The sequence below is a fragment of the Pyxicephalus adspersus genome, chromosome 1, assembly GCF_032062135.1.
Source record: "Pyxicephalus adspersus chromosome 1, UCB_Pads_2.0, whole genome shotgun sequence".
Taxonomy (NCBI): domain Eukaryota; kingdom Metazoa; phylum Chordata; class Amphibia; order Anura; family Pyxicephalidae; genus Pyxicephalus; species Pyxicephalus adspersus.
In genome coordinates this window covers 17,409,534-17,415,936 of record NC_092858.1, presented here as the reverse complement: position 1 = coordinate 17,415,936, position 6,403 = coordinate 17,409,534, and positions in this window count along the sequence as shown.

The window sequence follows — 6,403 nt, the reverse complement described above, 5'->3', positions numbered from 1 at the left end:
GGCCTGGGTACTTGAAAGAGTGTTTTCCCCCAGAAACAAAATGTGTTGAAAAGGTTCCGCCACAGCTTCTGCCCTCCCCTACTCATAACACAGCAGAGCCTCCTAATAGGGCGGGGATAGCTGAGTGCAGCATTGTTTCTATAGAAGTCATAAAAAAGGACTCACTAAAAAGAAAACTTATTCTTGCAATATATTTAGGTGCACTTTCATTGCTATATACTCTTCTGGAAAATATCAGCAGCTTGGCTGTCACAATAAAAGCAATAACCAAGGACAGGCAGCTCTTTTCATTTCACTGGCTGCATGCTTGTTCTAGTTTAATGGCTACAGAGACCTGGATTTCACAAGGAGGCCATCAATGGCTCCATCTATGTGCCTTTACATTCATGTTATTAATATTACACAGCCCTTATTTAGCGCCAACATATTACGCAGCGCTGTACAAACTATAGTCATGTCACTAACTGTCCCTCAAAAGAGCTCACAATCTAATGTCCCTACTATAGTCATGTGTCCTTATTACAGTCTAAGGTTAATTTGGTGGGAAGCCAATTAACCTAACTTCATGCTTTTGTAACATGGGACGAAATCCACACAAACACAGGGAGAACCTGCAAACTCCATGCAGATTATGTCCTGGCCAAGATTTGATCCTGAGACCTAGCGCTGCAAAGGCTAACCTCTGAACCACCATACTGCCTCTATTGTCTATTGTTGTCTTTGCAAATTTCCCCTCACTTCCTGTGTGTTAACAGAATTTGTACAACAGGCTAAGTAAAGATGCCAAATTTTCCTGGCCTGAGACAAACAATGAGACACACCGCTGGCTAATGACAGCTTTTGTATGTAGGAGAGCACAATGGGGTGCCACTCGCTCCACCTCTCCTCTCCATTAAACAGAATCGCACTGTGTGTACATCACTCATTCACGTCACTGGAAATTATCACAATTTTGTGACAATATTCTGATATGTGTACTTAGCCAAATAACATCAAATTTTGATTGCTGTGTCTCCATTGGAGAGCTTTCCTTGTTTCCTGTGTTATCCCCAAGAAAGGAAATGAAGTGAAATCTCTCCAGCAAAAACCGTCCAAACATTGCTTTGACCATTGTAAGACCTTATAGCAGGTGTAAGCATGACAGCCAGGCCATCCATACGTTAGGCAGGTGAAGTCAGCCATAGTATAGGATGACAGGTTTTGTATTTGTGAATGAGGATGAATGGGCCTGAGTCATTAGGCCAGCTTTTCCTGTACATTGCTGACATGCAGCTGATAATTTGGGGGCATCACGCAGAGCTGTGTAATGAGTGTCACCTTTTCTTTCGTCAGCCTCTTTTACAGGGAGTGATGTATTTCACAAGTGTGCTCACACCAAGAAAAACAGGAATATCTCGTATTCTGCTACAATTTCCTTCCTACTGCCACTTATAGCTGTGATCTTCAAGGATCTATGTAACAGGTGAGCAACATGCAATGCACTCAATGGACCTGATCTATTAAAGCTTTCCAAGGCTGGAGAGGATACACGTTAAGTGAAGCTGGGTGATTCAGAAAACCTGGAAAGAATCTGTTCCAGGATTAAAAACATTTGCTAACGAATAACAAATTACTTTTCAGAAATCCATTGCAGGTTTGCAATATCTCCCAGGTTCACTGACGAAAGAGCTTTAATAAATCAGGGCCAACGTGTAGGGATGTAGGCTATCTCAGCCAGTCCTGTGATCATTTCACAGGGGGCACCACATACAGTCTAATACAGCCTTCCTCAACCTTTGCTAACATGGGGGAACACTTGTATTAATTTTTTTAGGTCTCCAACCCCTACTATGATTACTATATCCACAGCTCACAGTACATCAGGATTGTGATCAGTGGAAGAATGTCTCTTACATTGCTGGCCAATGTCACAAAAAGATCATTGGTGGAGGTACAAATTGCTCATTGTTCAAGGAACCGCTAGCAACCTTCGGAGGGATTTTAGAATTCCGCAGAACCCTGGTTGAGAAACGCTGCTCTAATCATAAATTATGTACATCAGTATTTCAATGAATGGAAATCATCAGGCATCAGCATTTCAGTCATAAGGGTGGAAAATTTCAGCACGTAACCTGCTAATGATAGCATAGAAATAAATCATTGTGGAGCCTCAGATGATGTGCCAACCCATGTAGCACAGGTGATGTACGTGTATGATGAAAGTGAATTAACAAGTCTTGTTCCTACAGGTATAAAATATATGAGAGTGAATCCCTTGAATGGAGATGTGAGAAGATCTTTAAAGAAAAACAAGTGTTCTCAATGCACCAAACACCAGTACCCATATTGTTTTTTTCCAAACTTAGTTACATTTTCTTGATACAGTGAACACATATTTCAGTATTTTTTGCCACACTTGTTATAGGTCTTTTTCCAACCACTGAACAGTTAAAGGAGAAGCATTACACTGATCAGCTCATGTGTGTTACCCAACTTTTTCCCCTATCAGCAGGCTCCCTGCACTGCAGCACAACTGAATGGCAACTTAGACTGCTTCGCTACTCCTTGGGGACTTTACAGTAGACTGTAATATAATGTAATAGGTTGGGGTCACACTGTTGTGGGGTGCTTACACATTAACTTGTGTTATGGCAGCCTGTGTAAAGCATACCTAAACTCAGAAGTACCCCTTGACATAAAAGGGTAGGCATTTTTTTAATGCAACACCCTTTTTTTTTTTTAAAAAAAAGGGTGCAGCACTGCCCTTCCAATGAATGGGAGCTCAAAGCCTTAGACGTAGGTATCACGGGAAGCTCTTGGGTGCTCCTTCTGCACATGCCTGAGAAGGAGCCTTTTCGTGCATGCCTGAGATTAGCAAGTTTTTTTCCAACCTACATCACCCGATCTCGGGCCTGGGTTGGGTGTCGTAGGCAGAAGAGGCGAAGATGGCGCCGCCCGGCCCGCCAGCTCAGGGACGGATGCTGGAGACCTGATGGAAGACATCTTTCAGATGGATCGGACTGCCCTGTGGGATTGAAGGTAAGTGTATTTTTTTTTGTTTTAGGTACTTTTCCGTTTAGTTCCTCTTTAAGCCCCAAAATAGATCACCAAAAAGCAGCATGCAATGTTTTTTGCTACACTGCACACAGTGATGCACAGTATTGCATAGTGCTGCTATGCTATGTATATGCACAGTAGTTGTTGCTTTATGATGTGATATGCTGATATAGGAGCATAGGGGTGTCATTAAATTAGAACTAAAACAAAAAAAAATTTGAGGAGGCAGGTTCATTATTGCAGAAGGGATAGGTGATGTTCCTTCTGTTCAAAAATAAACTTACCTGCATATTCACAATCTTTTTCTTAATGTATACTTTGTGCATGCACAGTTAGCATACAATACCAAGTGTTTGGGGTTCCTTCATTCCCTGGATGCCAGGAATAAATGAACTTCCCTTCACAATTGCAGGAGTTGCAGTATTCGGGCCAGGTCAATCAACATGACCAAAAATCCAGGACCCGGAAGAATACCGGGGCGAGGACAGGTGAGTGTAATTGAAAAATTGTGATCAGGTAAATACGTTTTTTTTACTGCCTGATCACAGTTTTATAATTTATTAAATTATTAAGTTTAATTTTGCTTTAAAAATGAATAGCACTGTCTGCTACTAGAGAACAACAATGTAAACTCAACCCACGTGTTAACAAAGCTGTGTTAATTCGTATTGAAGCAACAAGATCTGTATGACAGTCAGGCATTCATTGCTTTTGACATCTTCCCTTTGCCAGGGTCTCTTTGGATTGTAGTACAGTACAGTATGCAACAATCAACTTCAAAATCATATACTTTACAAGGCATTTCACCACCCTCCATTCAAAAGTGTGATTGGTGTGTTGGTAAGAATGGCGTGGCAGAGATGTTAGGGGTCAATGGCAGTCTGACTTTGGAGCTAAAGGTGACCATTTGCACATGGAGGACGCTGGATTAAATTTAGTTGCATGAAAAAGGTTTATAAAAGAAAAGAAATGCCCATATCAGCAATTCATATTTCCAACATTCTTAGAAACCATTTTATTTGTTATCAGGCTTTTGGGAATGCAGAAGAAACTGCAGCAACCCTATTCAGAGGGAAACCTTGGACCACCATCACCTTTAACTTCAATTTTATTCTTCTTATATTGACATTAGTAAAAGGTTACCAGTTTTTAACTTTTATTTCTAAAGCACCAACATATTATGCAGCTCCGCAGATGACAAAACTGCACACATAACAAGTGCAAACTAGGACGCGGGAGGAGATGCAGACCCTGCCCCATTGAGCTTACACTCTTAAGACATCCACAATAGGTGGATTTTAGAATGATATTGTATGTGGCTTCACGTACTACAAACAGATTATATCATTACATTATATTAGAGTGTCCATGGATGACGTGTTAAAACCTAAATAAGACTAGCCAAACAAGATGTGGTTTCACAACAGCCAATTATCCAGAAAACTAAACTGAAAGTCTGAAATCTACTGACAAAGCAAACAGGGAGTTGGGGCCTGAACAGCTTGTACTAAAAAAGGCAGAGACATGCAAAACCAAATGTCTGAGATAGTGAAATGGACATGCATGATGAAAAATATATCTCCATTAAAAACAAAATATGCCAACATTGTCATGTAATAGTAGATACAGTATGGTGTTTGTAATTAGGTTTTGGTAAAGGAAACACAAGTGCCCTTATGGTTTGATCAGTCATGGGGTAGGAACTGATTTTCTCTGATGGATCCCCGGGGCATGCACCTCGCTAGCTGCCCCAGCTGCCGACCTGTTTCATAATAAACCAGTAATAACAGGGGGCAGTACTGGACTGCTCACTACTGCCCCCATTCATTCCCATATGGATTCACCAGTAGGACCCTACATACACCGTCTTTACCACACACACAGTTCCGGAGTGTGAAGAAATGCTGACTGTTTCACAACCTTAACCCCATCCAAATTAGCCCCAATCTTGTTTGTGCAAATCCCAGATTAATTCAAATAAAAAAGTTGTCAATTATGCTTTCTAAAAGAAGGGGGCGCTTATAGGCCAATGCAACATCTATGTACCAGAGCACTTATATGGCCAAATTTGTGAATTTTTTCTTTAGGGCTTTAAAGAAAACTGAATATACATTTCCTTTTGGGCTGCTGGTAATGCATTTTGGCTTGCTTACCCAGAACTGGACGTCTCCTTTGAGATAAAAAGCGTTTGTTTTATATAGAAGGGAACACCGACTTGTGATTTTGAAATCAGTTCTTTTCTGTTTTTTTCATAGATGGTATTGACCTCATCCATCTTCAGACAGCATAAACAGATGGAGAAGCATGTAGGAGAGATGCAGTTACAACATCAGATGTCGTAATCGTGGCCCTTGACCATCCTCCGGCTGATCTGGAATTAGTTATAAATGTCATTGGCTGATGCAAACCAAGTGAGATGTTTACAAACACTGTTTGGCTGCTGTCCACTGGAACAGCTGGTTGCAGGAGGCCTATGCAATGCTGGGATCCCACAGCTACAGATATCATTGCCCTATAGTCACCTATTCCAGGAGTGTCCTGCCTGTTCGTTCTGACTTCCAGCTAATATAATACAAACACATTGCCAAGTGTGCGGGAGGCTACAATCTAAAAACAAAAATGCCAAAAAAAAAAAGAAAAACTATTTAAATTGAATATTTCGAGTCACCTAGTGCCTTGGCCAAATCCTGCGTATTTATAATCTGCTCCAGCAACCCTCTCAGATGCACCCCTTCCTATCCATGAACACACAGGCTAAGCTGAACTGTTGGGCCTGTACCCAGTATTGAGCTGCAATAATACGTGTTTGTGGAAATTTGTGCATAATGCTATGTGTAGTAATACACAAGACATGCATGTCTTTCAAAATGCACCTTGCCAACAAATCTGCTTTTAAAAGAGCAGCATGCACACTTTTTTTTTTTTTTAATACGTTGGGCTGCCCATTCAAATAAATGGTCTAGAAGTATGAAAACATGGGTTTTAAGGGCTTTTTTATTTGTGCAGAATGTGGAAGCAAGCTGAAAAGGGTGAGGAAGGCCATTCCAGAGATTGGAGCAGTCCCAGAAAAGTCTTAGAGCCGTGCGTGTGATGAGGTTATGAGTGAGGAAGTCATTAGTATGTCCTTGGAGGAACAAAGAGAGCGGCTAGGGGAGTATTTTTCTATCAGGTCAGAAAGGTATGTGTTTCTATGCCAGCCTGAGTGAAGAATTGGAAGCTTCTCCAATATTTAAATTGGCCACATTGGTGGTGCATAGCCACACACACACACACCAATATGTCATACCCCTACTCCATAGTCTTCAGCTGCCAGGCCGTTTCTCCTAGTATTGCGCCGCACATAGCTCTTGTCTAAACTCATGACCTT